The following is a 17,284-nucleotide window of genomic DNA, read 5'->3' on the forward strand; positions in this document are numbered from 1 at the left end:
TATAACAGTGAAATTGGACTGTTAGAACAGAAAAAGTTCTGAAACTACACGATTCACTGCCTAATTAGTTATAAAATGGATGCAAAATTTGTCAGTAGTTAATCATTGTAGACTGGCATTGTGGAAGCGCAAACTAATACAATTCAGAAACAAAGGGAATCTCGCTTAGATTCATATTGAGGTTTTTCGTTTAATCGGGGAAGGGACAGTGTAATTTCATGAAATGGAGAATTTTCATTTGTTGAAAATATATTTGGTATGCTGGCAGGTCAAATGATTTGTACACATTTTAAACAGAATAAAATCAATAACTTGGCTTTCTTTCATCAATTTGTATTTGCTTATTTTTCACATGTGAAGTGATTTTTAAAAATGTTTGAATGATGATGATTTTCAAATTGTTTTAATGCCAATTATTAAAGTTACATGCAAATTTCCGAAATTTGAACGAGTAGTTTTTTTTAAAAGGTTATTTTTAATAGCTCAACAAAGAAATAATGCATGGCATAAAAATTTATTATTACCATGGTACAAATGCCAGGACCAGAATATACCAGTATTCTGAGGGAAATATTTTAAAATGCTAATTCCATATTAAGATTAGTTTTTTTGAAGTATTGTACCAGTATTCTTTTTGTAAATCCTACAATCCATAGTATATTTTATCTGGCCCCAAATGACCTATTTTGGCAACAATGCAACAATGTATAAATGTTTACTCAGTGCTTTACAAAGTAAGCTTAAGCTGTACCAGAACAGGATCCCTGAGTATTTATTTGACTATAAGTCTAATCTTCTAACTTAACTCTCCTTAGCTGCACCTTGTACATCACATGGTAAACAGTTATATAATTGTAACATAATGAATAGCTAGTATACCGTAACTGAAAACAGACATTCTTTATGTAGCCTGCAATGACAGTTCATGTGCTCCTGTTCTCCATTTATTTAAATATTATTCCATTTGCAGAGATAGCACAGCATTGGCAGACTTTTTTATACTAATGCACCAATTGTTTCTAATCCTTTGTGTTTTCATTTTATTGGGTGGAACTGATCCAAATTTAAGCTTGTGGGTTGTTCATTGCTTTAGCTTTGTCGTCCTGATCAGCTGCCTTTTAGGGAAAAAAAACACAACTGCATTGCAGATACAGTGAAGGCGAGAAGTCAGGAAGCAAATGGGCAAACACAGACAGTTCACATTACTATGGATTGATGCAAGAAGGCACCAGGACTGATATGTGAATCACTGTAAGCTGAAAGAAGAACCATCTATCCTGCAATAACTCACTGTGAAAATGGTAAGGATCATATTTCTTTTGTGATTTAAAAGAGCTACCATTGATTGCAAGGATGCTTAGTGTCACTGTAATACATGATGAGTCCAAGAAGCTCTTACATGGTTTGAACAGTTCTCAGCATCTTCTCACCAGTTAATTTTATATTAATTACTGATAATGAAGCTGTTGAGAGATGTTTTATTTGTAGATAAGAATTCATGCATGATGTATGAAATATGAGAATTATAATGAGCATCACTTGGCCACTACTGGAACCCTATTAAGGAAACATATAAAGTATCATTGCTAAACTTAGCTGCAGATACTTGGATAGTTTCCTCTTTGCAAGAAAAATATAGGCATATTAGAAATTGTTTCATTGGAGTCACCTTTGGTTTCTGTTCTCCGACACTGATGATTGGTAACAGCCAGATGTATGAATGGTAAATTTCACCACCTAGAAAACTGTAAAGGACTGGCTGTAGACATTTTTGGTACTAATGTGCTCTCCTAACATAAGTACGACGTTTCTTGGCTGTGAAAATAAAATCAGAATTGTGTAGCTAAAAATCAGAATTGGCCTCAAATTTTCACTTGCAAAAGTGAACTTTTGTCAAGATGGCATTTGTAAATCTGTAAGTTGTACATGGTGGAGAGGCTTTGGAGAGTCAGGAGGAGAGTTACATGCTGCAGTATTTCTAGCCTCTGACATAGCCGCTGAATTTAAATGGCGAGTCCAATTGAGTTTCTGGACAATGGTAACTCCAAGGTTGAAGATTCAGTGATGGTATCACCATTGATTGTCAATGTGTGTTGGTTAAATTGTCTCTTATCTGAACAAGTCATTACCTGAGATTTGTGTGGTGTGAATGTTACTTGTCATTTTCAACCCCAGCTTGCATATTGCCCAGACCTTGCTGTGTTTGAACGTGGACCACTTCAGTTAGTGATTGCTGTCTTGATGTCAAGGGCTCTGTCACTCTCACCTCAGTCACAATTTTATGTTCTACAGAATTATGTTGCATGAAAATGAGTTTTCTTTTCTGAGAAACACTGTAGAGAGTAGATGGTTTGACATTTTTTCATTACTTTATCAGATGTGGCTATTGTTATGAAAGCTAGCAGTTATTGCCCACCTATAAATATACATGAGAACATGGTGGTGAGCCACCTTTTTGGGCTTCTGCAGTCCTTCACATGTATGTAATTCCAGGATTTTGATTAGCAATGATAAGGGAATGGTAAGACATTTCCAAGTTAGGATGATATGTGACTTGAAAATAAAATTGCTTGCAGTGGTAAGGTAATGGGTTTTGAAAATGATGTAAATGAAGTGGTGAGTTGCTGCAATTTATCTTGTAGATAGTGCAGATAGTAGCCACAAAGGCAGTGAATCAGATGCCAATCAACTTGGTTAGAATCTTTACAGTGTTGAAGCAAGTCATCTGGTCTGGCAAGTCCACAATAATCCACAAAAGAGCATCCCAACCCCTGTTATTCTATATTTCCCATGACCAATGCACAAAACCTGAACGTCATTGGACACTAGAGGCAATTTAGCATGGCCAAAACACCAAACCTGCACAGTTTTGGACTGTGGGAGAAACCAGAGCACCCAAATGAAACCCACACAGATCAGGGGAGAATGTGCAAATTTCACACAGCCACCCAAGGGTGGAATTGAACCCAGGTCCAGCACTGTGAAGCAGCAATGCTGACCACTGAGCCACAATGCCACCTCCGGTATTGCTGTTTTGTCTTTTTTTGATATCAAGTTACTTATGTGAATTTGGAATTGTAAACATCCAGGCAAGGGGGTAGGTAGTGTTCTATTTGTGACATGTATGTTGTTGATGGCAACCAGTCTTTGGGAAGTCAGGAGGTGAATTGCTCACTACAGAATGCCTAACCCGTAAATTGCTTTTGTAGCTGCAGTGGACAGAAGTTGATCAGTCCCAGGAAGCGGGATAGAAGGAAGACAACAAGAATCAGACAATCTTTCAGCCCCAAGGTGGTGGGTGGCTAATTTAGATATGCAGCAGTCATATCACAGGCCATTTTAACAGACCATTAGCAAAATGCAAAGGAAGATTGATCCCCTGCCCTGTACCTAAAATGTGATACTGCTAGATTAATGAACATGACGCAGAATAGAAGTACTTTTTAAGCAAAGAAAGGACTGCAGGCATGGAAGCTTGTAAAGATATCCTTAAAAACATATTTTCCTCAGCAATGGAATTTTTAAAAAAATATTCTTGCTTGTATGCTGTAGGCTATAGGGCCCTGTTTGCCTCAGCATAGCCACCACCCCTAACTATGCCACTGAGACCCCAGTCCTCAAGTTGAATGTTAACCCCGTAATTTTACTTGAGTGACTCATCCAGACTTTACAGTTTCTAACTGGATTTGGAATGGAGATCTCTCTTTGTTGACGTGCAAGCACTATTACAAATTTAGACTTCCCTTATTCACTGCTATAAATATCTAAGCATCTTTCTTTAGGTGTGCATCCACATTAGTCAATGTATGAGTAGACAGTAAGATAACCCAAATCTGATTGTGTAATAATGTTATTTTCTCTTTATTATTTAAAATCTGTCTCAGTAAGAATCAAAATCTGATCAATCAAAGCTCAATATAAATCAATAAGTTGTTTTATTTCACAGCGAGTGAATGTTGCAAGCAATTTTTATGTTCAAGTTCACTGGGGAAGAATCAGTAGAAGATTGTAAACTTTAGGAAACTTGCTTTATCTTTCAAAAAAGAGCCGTGAGCATGTTTCACACGCACAATTTATCCATCAAAATTTTGAATCAAGTCTTCTTTTCAGACACTTATTTAAATATATTAATTATGATTCTACATTTTCTTTGTGGCCTAATTATTCTTTTCAAAGCTCTGACATCCAATTTGCCAATTTTGGTTATAGATATGATGGGCTAAAGCATTCTGGATCGTATCGTTTCTGGTGACATTTGGAAAGACTATTGACTTCTTTCAAGGTAAATCATTCCTGATTTATTTGGATTGTTCCTATACTACTTTTGGGATTTTGGATTTTTTTTTGCTGCTGGAACTGGGTAATTGTAAAAATAAATTCGTGAATTAGAGAACTTTTGACATGAGGCATCTGGCTAACCAACGATCCATGCAACTTGTGTGTAAAATTCCATTTTGGCTGCAAGAGGTAGAGGAAGAACTTAGAGGTAACGTGGAAGTGAGAATAAACTATTTGGTCCTTTGAGCCTTCTCTCCTATTTAAGTAGACTATGGTTGACGCTTTACCTCAATGCCATTTTCCCATCATATCCTCATAGTCTTTGATATCTTTAACTTCTAGAAATGTAACAATTTTGTCTTGAATATACTCAATAGCAGAACCTCTATAGTCATCTGGAATTGAGACTTCCAAAGGTTTGCCACTCTTTAAATGATGAAATTCTCCTCAAGTCAGTTCGAAAAGGCCACCTCTTGTTCTGAGGCTGAATCCCTTCATTCTAAGCACCACAACCCCAACTATCCTGCTTAGTCAAGTGAAACATCCTTCCTTCAATGAGAACACCTTTCAGACTTTTAGACTGTAGAGAATACAGGCCTAGTTTCCTCAATCACTCCTCATAAGACATTCAACCATCCCAGGAATCAATGCGATTAATGGGGCGGAGATGATTTAATGGTATTAGCACCACACCTTTAATCCGGACACTAGTAATATTCTGAGGACCTGGGTTTGAATCCTGCCAGGGCAGATGGTGGAATTTGAATTCAATATATTACCTAGAATTAGAAGTCTAATGTTGACCATAAATCCATTGTTGATTATCAGGAAAAACCCATCTGGTTCACTAATGTCCTTTTGGACATTAATGCAATTAATGATGGAAAATAAATGCGGGCCTGGCCAGTGACACCTACATTCTGTGAATGAACTTTTAAAAAGAAATCTTCATTGGACTCTCTTAATGGCAAAAATATTCCTTCTTAGATAAGGTGATCAAAACTGGAACATGGTGACCCTCAGGTTAAACCACGATCAGTTATCTCTTTCAATGAGAGAGCATCTGTTTGGTCCTCTGGGACTAAGGCAAGTTTATGACCTGTACACGGTGTCTTTAGATGTAATTTCACCAAGGCACTAAACAAGTCCAGCAAGACTTCTTTCCTCCTGTATGTACTCATACTCTCTTGTAATAAAATCCAAAATACAATTGGCTTCTGAAGTATTTGCCACAGCTGCATGTTAGCTTTCAGTGACTTATGAAAAAGGCTATCCAGGTTTTCTTTGGACATCAACTCTTCCCAATCTTTCACTTTAAGAAGTAATCTAATATTTTTCTAGCAAAATGGATAAGTTCACAGTTTTTCACATTATATTCCATTCACTGTGTTCATTTCCATATACTTAATCTGTTTAAGTACACTTGGAGCCTCTTTGCATCCCCTTCATTCTCCTCACAACTCACATTTACATCTAGCTTCATGTCATCTGCAAATTTGGAAATATCACATTTAATTCTCATATCCAAATTATTGACATGGCTTGTAATAAGCAGGGGTCCTTGTGCTGATCCTTGTCAACGCCCCAATAATCACAGACTACCTAATTGAGAATAGTCCACTTATTTCTACTCTCTAACTTCTGTCCATTAATCATTTCTTAATCCATTCCAGTGTCTTAATGCAAACCTATGTGCTCTAGTTTTGTTTATCTTGTCTGGAATTATATCATATCTACTATCCTGTATTGATTCTGCTGGATACATCCTTAAAAAAATTTAAACACATTTTTCAAGCATTATTTCCTTTGTTCAGTCTACCCAATTCCATCATTTTTTTCTAGGCATTCACATATCACATCTTTTGTACTGATGCCAGGTTAACAGGTTAACAGGTTAGTAAATCCCTGTTTTCTCTGTTTTTTACCTTTCTCTACATAATGGGGTTACATTATTTACCTTCCAATCTGCATAAAGCATTCTAGAATTCACAGAATTTAAAAGGTGATCACCAATGTATCCATGATCATTCAAGTCACTTCTTTCTATGCTCTGAGATACGGATCAATTGGTGCAGGCAGTTTACTAACTTGCAGTTCAATTAATTTCTAATGTATGTCAGTGTACTAATACTAATTTCTTTCAATTCATCGTCTCATTAGTTCATCAATTTTTAGTGTGCCTTTTTTTGTACCTCCCTCCATGATAACAGACACCATGGGCTGAATCTTACCTTTTCCAGCCAAGTGTCAACTTCGTCCAGCTACGTGGACACTTTCTCCCCACATGCTACTGAACCTGCCTTATTAACTACCTACCTTGTGCCAATGCATCCCCTTTGTCTGATTCTAGAACTATTTTGCCACTCATTGTGCCCAGAACAACTTATCACTGACAGGACATGCTGAAATGGACTGGCATCCCTGAAGCTGACATCATTTTTAAAAGACTGTTGTGCACCTGGACAAACATGTCAGTCTGGTGCTGCTCTGCACAATTCCTGACATTTGCCCCAGACAAGATGGACAGGGGAATTAGGTGCTTTGCAGTTCTGCTGGATGGAATGGTGTAGCAGCCGAACAATCTCTCCCCCAGAAATGGCCATGGATGCCATGACATCAGATAAAGCCAGCCTGGCCTAAAGTTGCCACCCATGACAGTGCAGTCTGAACCATCTGGAGGGATGCATGTTAATAAAGGAACAAGATTAATGACTTGCTTCACTCCATCATCATGGCCCTCCACCTTCTGTCCAATACCTCATCATCACTCTATCTCAGCTACTGAACCACCTTCCATCAAGGGTCTTGCCTACCACTCTCACTGTCACCTGCAACATCATCCCTTACTTACTGTCACTCATGTTAAACCTCCCACCACCAGCCTTGCATGCTGTTTGTGTTGCCTACTCATTCATTCCGAAGTATAATTCAGCACTCTGGCAGATAACATTGACCAGTCAGCTTAGTCGGTTTGCATTAATCAGAAAGTCTGGTAGTTTGCATGATTGTGCAGCAATGTTCCTCACCAAATATTCAGCTGGTGTGCTGTCACATGTAATACATTACATTTTTCTGCCTAGTACTACCCAATTCTGCACCGCCAAGGCTACCATTCCCATGTCCCACACCACTCCCCCCCCCCCCCCCCCCCCACCACCCGTGCTAATCTTAAGTATTCTAACACTCATTTTGGTGCTCCTGGAATGTAATCCACCCACATGGCTTCAAATTGATACATAACAAGTTGCTGTACTTCCAATTAATAGTTTTGAAAGAGCCCTTCTCAATGGTTCAAGAAGGTTGGGTCAAAGAAGACTCACAAGATACTCTTTATTTGTTCATGGGATGTTAACATCTCTGGATAAACCAATATTTATTGCCTATTCTTAATTGCCTTTGATGGTGAGCTGCCTCCTTGAGCCAATGGAGTCTTTTTCGAGTAAGTATAACCACAGCAGGTGCCAGAATTTTGACCCAGCAACAGTGAAGGATGGACAATACAGTTCTTCACGGCTGTAAGTATAAAATCAAGTTAAGATGCTATCTAACCACAATTTTGTAATATGTAAAATAAATAGGAAATGAGTTATGAGGATGATTAGATGTTAAGGATATCATCATCTTCACTTACTTCAGCTGTACTACTACCATTAATGGCCATCAAGTTCTCCCCCACGGGCCTGGCACATTATGACATAGGTTTGTAGTATATTGTTATTACTGAAAAACTTGGATTCAAAAGTGGAAGAAAAATGGATTTCACTTTTCAGTTCTGTGGAGGTGACTTATTTTTTCCTAACAAAGTTCAGAAACTTGAGCAGTGAACAGCTTTTCTGCGAAAGCATGTAACTTAAGTCAAATAACTCAGTCAGGTACCTGGGTGTTAATTACTGCATGTTCACAAATTTGAGTTTATGACCTACATAGAAACATGTGGTTCAAGGCCACTCGTAGATTGAGTTCAGGAAAAAAAACAGTAATCTTTGTGGAAGTTCAGTTTTTTTCAGCTTGTGCAATTCTCCAGGCTTTGAGAATTGGTAGAGATTTCTCGGCCATCAGAATTGAAACAATGTCTTCTGCTTTATTGGCCCAAGGAGAAGGGGTGGAAACATTTGAGTGAAAAAAAGAGTTAAGATAGTAATAACACATTTCTGGGATTGAATGACTGGAAGGGATATTGCTAGGAAAAATCTTGAATCTTTCTTTTTTGCTGTTTATGTTAAGATAATTCTAAACTGACATAAGTCTAGTTTTCTTTTCATTTGTGTAATAAACCTGCATGCTTTTGTTCAAAGAATATTAGCAGCCTCATGTGACTATGACAACCAAACTGCAAAAATGATGAGCTAGTTTGATTTTAATCTGGGATCTGAGTTGTCCAGTATTACCTTCAATTGGGATCATAAAAAAAAATGAATGCCCTACATTTAGTTCCTGCTGTCTTTGGTTATGCACCATTTTGTCCTGCAATGTGAACAGGTAACAGGTCAGTGATTGGGAAACAATTAGTCTGGTTGCTATAGTGTACCATGTTGAATATCTTGTGATGTGGTTGTGAGTATTCCAAGTATACTTAGCATGTTTGAAGATGAGATGAAGTATATGAGTTTTAGGTGTGAGATTTTTGTTAGGTAAGATGCTTCCATTTCTTAGTTCTTATCAAGTTTCCCATATTGTGTAAATTTTTTTTCTCAAGCTTTTTTTTAGGTGTGTGATGACTTGTTCCATGGTTAAACCCATTGGTGGAGTTGTTCAGATTTGCCATTTGAAGTACCATTCTCTTAACAACTCATCTGAAGTCAACAAATTTCTTGTGGCCCTACATCTAGGTCCTTGGGGTTTACGCTTTATAACTGTTCCCATGGCGTTTTGGCCATGTGTCTAAAGGATATCCCTCTCTTCCACTCATCCCAACAAATATTGGATAACCATTCTCCTATGTACATCTTCCATTTAGATCCAAAAAGAGTAGAGCCCTATTGTTGCCCCTGCTTGTACAATTTCTCTTCAAACTCATGATTCAACCACAATGCATCTCCATCTGTAAAAGGTTAACGTTAACTTTAAGTAGCGAGGGTTAACTTTAAGTATTGCTGGTTTTAATGATACCAACTGCCTGCTGAGCTGTTCAACCAATAGACAGCATAGTTAGTGCTGTGTCGATGCTGAGATCATTCAATTGAGCAGACAGCAAGAAGTTGTCACTCAGTGTGTTCCCCATTTTAGGGATCTATGAAATTGAACCTCCATTGCTTCCATTGATCAAGGGTACTGGAATAAGAAAGGGAAGCAAAAATAAATACAAGACGTTTGGAGGAGAAAAGTAAGTTTTTTTTGAACATCAAGGCTGTGCAGCTGTTGCGATTACAGCATAAACTGTGCCAACATTTACTATACATGTTATTAGGTTGAAGCAAAGTAAATTAGAGAAACATTGCAAAAGTGTAAAGTTGCAGTAGTGGTACTGTTTTTTTGTTAGGATAACTATATGAATGGTCTATGTTGGTGTTATGATTTCTAAGTCACTCTAAAATTTTGCTGCGGGGCAGGTTTTCTTTGTGACTCTAAATCTACATATAGAGGCTCAATAGAGGTGAAACTTCCAGATGATGGTGCATTAAGTATGAATGGGCAATTATAATCAGCTTTTATTTCCAACTGGATTCAATCTAGCAATTTTTTCTTTTTCTCTTGTCATTTGGTGGCATTGGGTCTAATAGCTTCCCAGCTCTCTAAATGCTGAAACTCTTTGAGCTGGGACAGTAAGTTTAAGTCTTGCTTTTACTTATTATTTACACAATGTTGTACACTGGATAAGAACCGAGAAATGGAAATGTTTTATTTTTGACTATTTCCTTTTAGGGGATATTGAGACTAGTTGTAATATTTTTCAACATCTTGGCTTAGATCAGATAATTAAGCACAGACAAAGAATTTAACCAATACCTCCCAGTCCATATTTTCCAACCATCTGTTTCTAAGGTAGACATCAGCGTTTTCAGCCTCCATTTGTGCTGTTCATTTGCAACTTGAAAATAGCTTTCTGGCTGTAATCAAAATCACTGACTGCTTGGTACATTATAGCTTGTCTCTTCTCTACAGAGGTTGATAAGTCATACATGCATACAAGAGAAATGCCATTATGTTGTACGGGTGCATATAGCCAGAGCTAGAAAAACTAATAAAAGCTAAATATCAACAGCACATTGTGTAGGTGAATACTATATTCACAAACATTTACATTCAATTGTTACAATTTAAAAAGCACAGCAGCCAATTTCAGCATGGCAAGATCCCACACAATTCAGTGTGATAATGGCTAAATAGTCCATTTTAGTGATGTTGAGAGAAGAATCAGTGTTGGTTTGGATAGTCCCTCTTTAAAACACTACCGTGGGATCTTTTACATCCAACTGAGAAAGCAAACAGAAACTCAGTTGAATGTCCCATCTGAAAGATAGCATTTCTGACATGACAGCATGCCCTCAAGTATCAGTCAAAACAGGCTTCCAATGTTCCAGGAGTGAAATCTATCCACTGAGTCATAACCTTTAAAATGGATAAAGATCTTTTTTGGCAAAACGAAAGTACTAGTTTGCTATGGTAATAGGTAATTATTTGCCAAGTTGCATCACCCTACTTTTGGAACATTCACAAACAATCCTTGTTGTGTGATTTAACGTCTGAGCTGTATTGATCTCCACCCAGTCTGACAATGTCATGCAGCAGCTGGTTAGATATTAACTAAGATAAAACAAAAAGCAACTCTGAAACAAAAAACAGAAATTGCTGGAGGAACTCAGCAAGGTTCCTCCATCAATTTCTGTTTTTGGTTAAAGAATCCGTTGAATTCTGGCTTGGTCTATTGATGGAGATGCACAGGTCTTTTCTACTTCCTGTTAGTCATTGGTAATATGGAGTTAATGTAACTTGTATATCGTACTGTAATAACCTACATTTGTATGAAAGAAAGGCTCCTATTCTGATGAGTCTTAATTGTGATCCATCCTCCACCACACACTACCAAAGAGACATTTAGACTACAGTAGGAAGGAGAATTGGTCGCAGTACTCTGTCATAAACACAAGCCACTTATGAGTAGCATCCAGACATTGGGCTATAACATAATACCAGTGCTGGACATCAAATCCTAACATAACATGCAGTCAGTGGTGGGTACCCATATATAAAGTCCAGAAAAGGCTGAGAATACAGAGGAACTTGAAGAAAAAAAAAATCTTTTGCAGCTAAGTAAGTTACCACATTAAAAACATTGTCAATTTATGAAAGGCTTAGCTAATATTTCAAGAACTGAAAGGGTTCGAACAGATATTAGGAGACCATAGGTTTGTGGAAGCAGTAGCAACCTAGCATTTGTACTCCATGGTGAAAAGACACTTAGTCCAGGGCAAAAGCACAGAAAAGCCAGTTTGCACTACACATAGTCACTCTTGAGGAGAAAGAAATAGACCTCAATCAGGATATAGGTGGAAGGGTGGCAGAATGGTTAGCACTGCTGCCTCACAGCACCAGATTTGTGGGTTTGATTCCAGCCTTAAGCAACTGTTTGTTTGGAGTTTGCACATTCACCCTGTGTCTGCATAGATTTCTGCTAGGGTTCTCTGGTTTCCTCCCATGTCCAAAGATGGGCAGGTTGGGTGGATTTGTCATGCTAAATTGCCCCGTAGCGTGCAGACTAAATGAATTAGCCATAGTAAGTGCAAAGCAACAGCGATAGGGTTGGAGCTGGGTACAGGTAGGATGCTGTTTGCAAACTTGATGGGCTGAATGGCCTCTATCTACACTGCAGGGATTCCATGATTTAATCACAGATTCAACAAACATTGGGACTGATCAATAAATGAGACATCTACGGGAAAACGGTGGAAAACTTATCTGGGTAGCACAGAAACCAGGCTTCGAGTCTGGAAGAGTGAAATGGAAGTATTTAACAGTGAAACAAGCAGCCATGGTACTATGATGGTCAGCTGCAAAAATGAAAATGGGGACATGTATTTATTTGTATCAAACCTGGCAATATTGGAAAGAAATTGAAACATTGCAAGCCCACTGCAAAATAAATTAAGACCAATAAAACCATTCAGAGGCAAGACGTTCATTTATTAAAAATCAGAACATATTTTAATGGTCAAAAGAGCATAAATAATCCATTTCATCAAGGGAAAAAGGTCTGGGTCATTCCAAGGGTGCAAATTCTCCATTTTGCTCAAAAAAGTCGAAAACTTACCAAGAAAAACACAAAAAAAGACAACAGTTGATTTTTCCTTTGAAATGTTTAAAATAATTTAAAAGTTTTGATGTAGGCAGCGGTGGTGTCAGTTTTATAGGTAAAAGTCTGCTGGACTCTTAAGACATTGAAAGAACAAGACATGAATCACTCATTTTTAAACTTCAGTGACTTTTAATTTGCAATTGTTTCATCATCTGTTTGCAATGCATGCAAAGTGAATGTGTTTAGTAGCATATCTCAATGTTTGGAAGCGTGGGTGTTGCCTTCATCTGCAGACTTTGTCACCAATGACTTTACTGAAACTAAGAAAGTCTTTTGCTCCATCAAGATAGCGTTGGGAAACTGATTAAGGAGAACAAAAATGATGAAGTCTTTGAACATGTATTTTGTGTCTGTCTTCGTGGTTTTGTGTCTGTGTTCATAGTTATCATATTCAAAGATAAAGTGAAAATCTAGAGGTGATAGTGTTGTATGTTAAATAATCACCATTACCAGGGAAAAGATTATTGGAAGATGAAAGGCTAACAGGCACACAGGGTCAGATAACCTGCATCATGGGTTCTTAAAAGAATTGGCAACATAGCTAGTAGGTACAGTGGTTATAATCTTCCAAAATTCCTTAGATTCTGGAAGGATCTCAGTGGATAGGAAAATAACAAATGTTGCATCTTTATTCAAGAAGGAAGAGAGGCTGAAAGTAGGAAAATATAGGCCTGTTTGCCTAACACCAGTCATTGGGAAGTTGCTACATTCACATTTTAAGGGAATTGTCAGTCATTGTGTCATACAGCACAACACAAACCCATCAGTCCAATTCGTCCAAGCCGACCAGGTTCCCAGAACTCAACCAGTTCCATTTGCCCACATTTGGCCCATATTCCTCGAAACCTTTCTTATTCATGTACCTGTCCAAATGTCTTTTAAATATTGTAACCGTATCTGCATCTACCACTTCCTTTGGCATCATATTCCACAAACGAACTACCCGGTGTGTGAAATAGTTACCACTTAAATCCCTCAAATCTTTCTCTTCTCACCTTAAAATTATGCCCTCTAGTTTTGAACTCCCCTACCTATAGAAAAACGTCTTTGATATTCACCTTCTCTGTGCCCCTCGTTATTATATATGTCTCTATAAGGTCACCCCTCAACCTCCTATGCTCCAATGAAAAAAGAACAGCCCATCCAGACTACCTTATAACTAAAACCCTCCACTCCCAGGAATATCCTAGTAAATCTTTTCTGTACCCTCTCCAATTTAAAAATATCCTTCCTGTGGCAGGGAGACCTGAATTGTACACAGCAGTCCAAAAGTGGCTCTTTAATGTCCTGTACAACTGCAACATGACATCCCACCTCCTATACTCAATGGTCCAACCAATGAAGGCAAGCATGCCAAATGCCTTCTTTACCTTGAGATAACAAGAAATGCCGATGCTAGAGTCAAACATAGCAAAGTGTGGAGCTGGAGAAACAGAGCAGGCCAGGTAGCATCAGAGGAGCAGAAAAACTGATGTTTTGTGTCAGGACCCTTCTTCTGAAATGACGAAGGGTCCCAACCTGAAATGTTAGCTTTCCTCCTCCTCTAATGCTGCCTGGCTTGCTGTTTTTCTCCAGCTCTTCACTTTGTCTCCCTGTCTACCTGTGACACAACTTTCCAGGAACTATGTGCCTGAACCCCTAGGTCTCTCTGTTCGACCACACTCCCCAGCACCCTACCATCAACTGCCTAAGCCCTAACCTTGTTTGTCTTACCAAAATGTATCGCCTCACATTTATTGAAATTAAATTAATCTGCCGCTCCTTGACCCATTGGCCAAAATGATTAAGATTCCTTTGTATTCTTAACTAAACCCCTTCACTGTCTATAATACCACCAACGTTGGTGCCATCCACAAACTTACTAACCATGCTTCCTATATTTTCATCTAAATCACTTATGTCAATAATAAACTCAGCACCAATCCCTGAGGAACACCCCTGCTCACAGGCCTCCAGTCTGAAAAGGAACCGTCCACCACCACCCCTAGGATATCCAGAAAATCATAATTTAGTTAGACAGAGCCAACACAACATTGTGAAAATAAATTGTATTTAAATAATCTATTAGAGATTTATGGCAAAACAACATTCATAGTGGATAGAGGGGAACCTGTGGATGTGGTATATTAGATTTCCAGTAGGCATTTGATAAAATGCTGCATCAAAACCTGCTGTACTAGAGAAAAACAAAATCCATACTATTTATATTAGCATGGATAAAAGATTAGTTTCTTAACAGGAGTCCAAATAGGGTGAATGGGTTTTTCTTAGTCAACAAATTAACTAATGAAGTGGAACAGGGATCAATTCTCAGTCCTCAACTATTTGCAATCTAGGCCAATCTACTGGATGAGAAGGCCAAATACATAGTAGCAGAATTTGCTGATGACACCAAGAAAGGAAGGAAGATAAATTATCAAGAGGGCGTAGAGAATATGCAGAGGAATGTAGACATGTTAAGTGACTATGTAAAAATTTCGTAGGTGGAGTATAATGTGGGCAATTGTGGAGTTTTCTATTTTAGCAGAAAGTATTTTTTAAAAAGTATACCATTGAAATGGTGAGAACTTGCAACACCCAATGGTACAGAGAGATCTGGGTGTCTTAAAGCATGAGTCACATCCTGTTCGCATGCAGGGTGCAGTGTGGGGGAATAGTGGTAGTGTCACTAGATTAGAAATTCAGAACCTTGGACTAATGTTCTGGGGAAAGGTGTTTGAATCCTACCAGGGGAATTAGTAAAATTTGAATTCAGTTAAACAACAAACTGGAGTAGAAAGCTAGACTAATGGTGACCATGTTACTAATATTGACTGTCATTTAAAAATCTATCTGGTTCACTCTGTCTTTTAGGGAGGGAAATCTGCCATATTCACTTGTTCTGGCGTACATGCAAATCCAGATCCACAGCAAATGTAGCTGATTCTAAGCTGGCCTCTGAACAATTAGGGAGAGGCAATAAATGCTGGCTTAGCAGTGACACTCACAACCTGTGAACAAATATAAAAGTTACAGCAATTAGTTAGGAATAGAACATTGTCATTTACTGCGAGGCAAATGAAATATATAAGTTGGAACGCTTTACTGCAGCTGTAGAGGGCAATGGTGAAACCTCAGCTGGAGTACTTTGTACAGTTCTGGTTTGCTTGCTTGAAAACAAGATGCAATCATCTTAGAAACACTTCAGGTAAGTTTTTCTCAACTCATTCTTGGGATGAGGGACTGATTTTCTGAAGAATGTTTGAATGGGTTTATCGCAGCTTCACCTAATGAACTGAATTTAAACTCCCTCGCTGCTATTCTGCAATTTGAACCCAGGTTATTAGTACAACTGTGGAATGCTAATCATTAAGATGACTTTTATTCTACTATATCATTTGTCAAAAATATGTAGGCAATTCTTTAGCTCGTGGTTTTGGAATAGAAAGATGCCTTGCATGTTGATCAAACCACATGGCTGGAAAAAAATGATCTAATTCTCAACAACAAGGTTGAGAGCCTGATAATAACTTGGAGAAGAACTAAATGGTTGTGGACTATATATGGATTCTTGGGACACAATAATAAAATATTAAAATGGGCAGAGCAAAGTACCCATTATTTCACACATGTTTTAATTCACCTGTAGTAGAGGAGTCAGAATGAGTTAACATGCATTTTCTTCTGCTTCCTTTAGACAAGCCTGGAAATTTGAGGATTTTCTACATGATGTGCACTTTGTCTCCAGCAGGGAATCTTTACCTGACGGAGCAGTGCTTGTGTTATCTCTTGTTACATAAGAAACTGGGATGTGGGCAATGGGGTATTGAAAGATCCAGCAGACAATTATTACAGGTCACTAATGTGTACAAATATTACAAACACTGGCATGTCCGTATCTGAGTTAATATTAAACTATTTGGTTGCAAAGAGTAACATACCACCATCAGCATGTAGCCCAAGCTAAGATGGAGTCTGAGACCTTTGTACCATCGGGTCACATACTATGATACCATCATGACATCATTAACATGTCTCTTAAAGGTCCATTGACGTATTAACTGTGAGATAGAACATAACATTACAGTTTCTTGAGTGAAATAGCAAAATAATGTTAAAATATTTTTTTTAGAAAAATGTTAATCCTAATAACTGGTAACATAAGGAAATAGGAGACAAAATTGTCCAAGTTAGCACTTGTGATAGAAATCCCCACAGTATTGATAAATTCAGACATTCACCAAACTATCATGGAAAATAATTTCTGGGTTTAAAATTAGATCAGAATATTTTTGTTTTAATTTAACTTATTTTTCTGATCAACTGGTTCAGAGATGTTATTACAAACCTGTAGAGCAGGTGGGTCTTAAACCCAGGCCTCGAGGCCAAAGGATAGGGATACTATGATTGCACAGCAAGAGGGCCAGAAACAAGCTCCTTAAGATTGCCCTTAACTGAAACTGTAATTGGCAGTCAAAACTGTGTGTGGAAACACCGTTGGATTTCAAACCCATGCCTTAACCACTCAGCCACAACTACAGAACGTTATCGGAAGATGTAAAATGTTATAAATGGATTGAGGACAGGGAAGTATATTAGGAAGGTCGAGCTAACAATTAATGATTTACAGAAGAAGGGATAATCTGAGTCAAATTGGGTAGAAATCTATGACTGCATGAGGCAGGAAGCTAACTTCAGTTTTAGAAAAGCAAAATAGACAGCAATTGAAAATGT

The 17,284-nt window shown here is 38.0% G+C and overlaps 1 protein-coding gene across 1 annotated transcript in view; it reads left to right on the forward strand.

Annotated features, from left to right (window-relative positions):
- The first annotated feature begins 1,088 nt into the window (after positions 1-1,088).
- Positions 1,089-17,284, forward strand: part of LOC125464190 (thrombospondin type-1 domain-containing protein 7A-like) — a 561,444-nt gene continuing 545,248 nt past the window's right edge. The window contains exons 1-2 of the mRNA XM_059654908.1: positions 1,089-1,301; positions 4,210-4,282. The gene's annotated coding sequence lies outside the window, so the exon portion shown is untranslated. The remainder of the gene's footprint in view (positions 1,302-4,209; positions 4,283-17,284) is intronic.

The sequence above is a fragment of the Stegostoma tigrinum genome, chromosome 2, assembly GCF_030684315.1.
Source record: "Stegostoma tigrinum isolate sSteTig4 chromosome 2, sSteTig4.hap1, whole genome shotgun sequence".
NCBI lineage: Eukaryota > Metazoa > Chordata > Chondrichthyes > Orectolobiformes > Stegostomatidae > Stegostoma > Stegostoma tigrinum.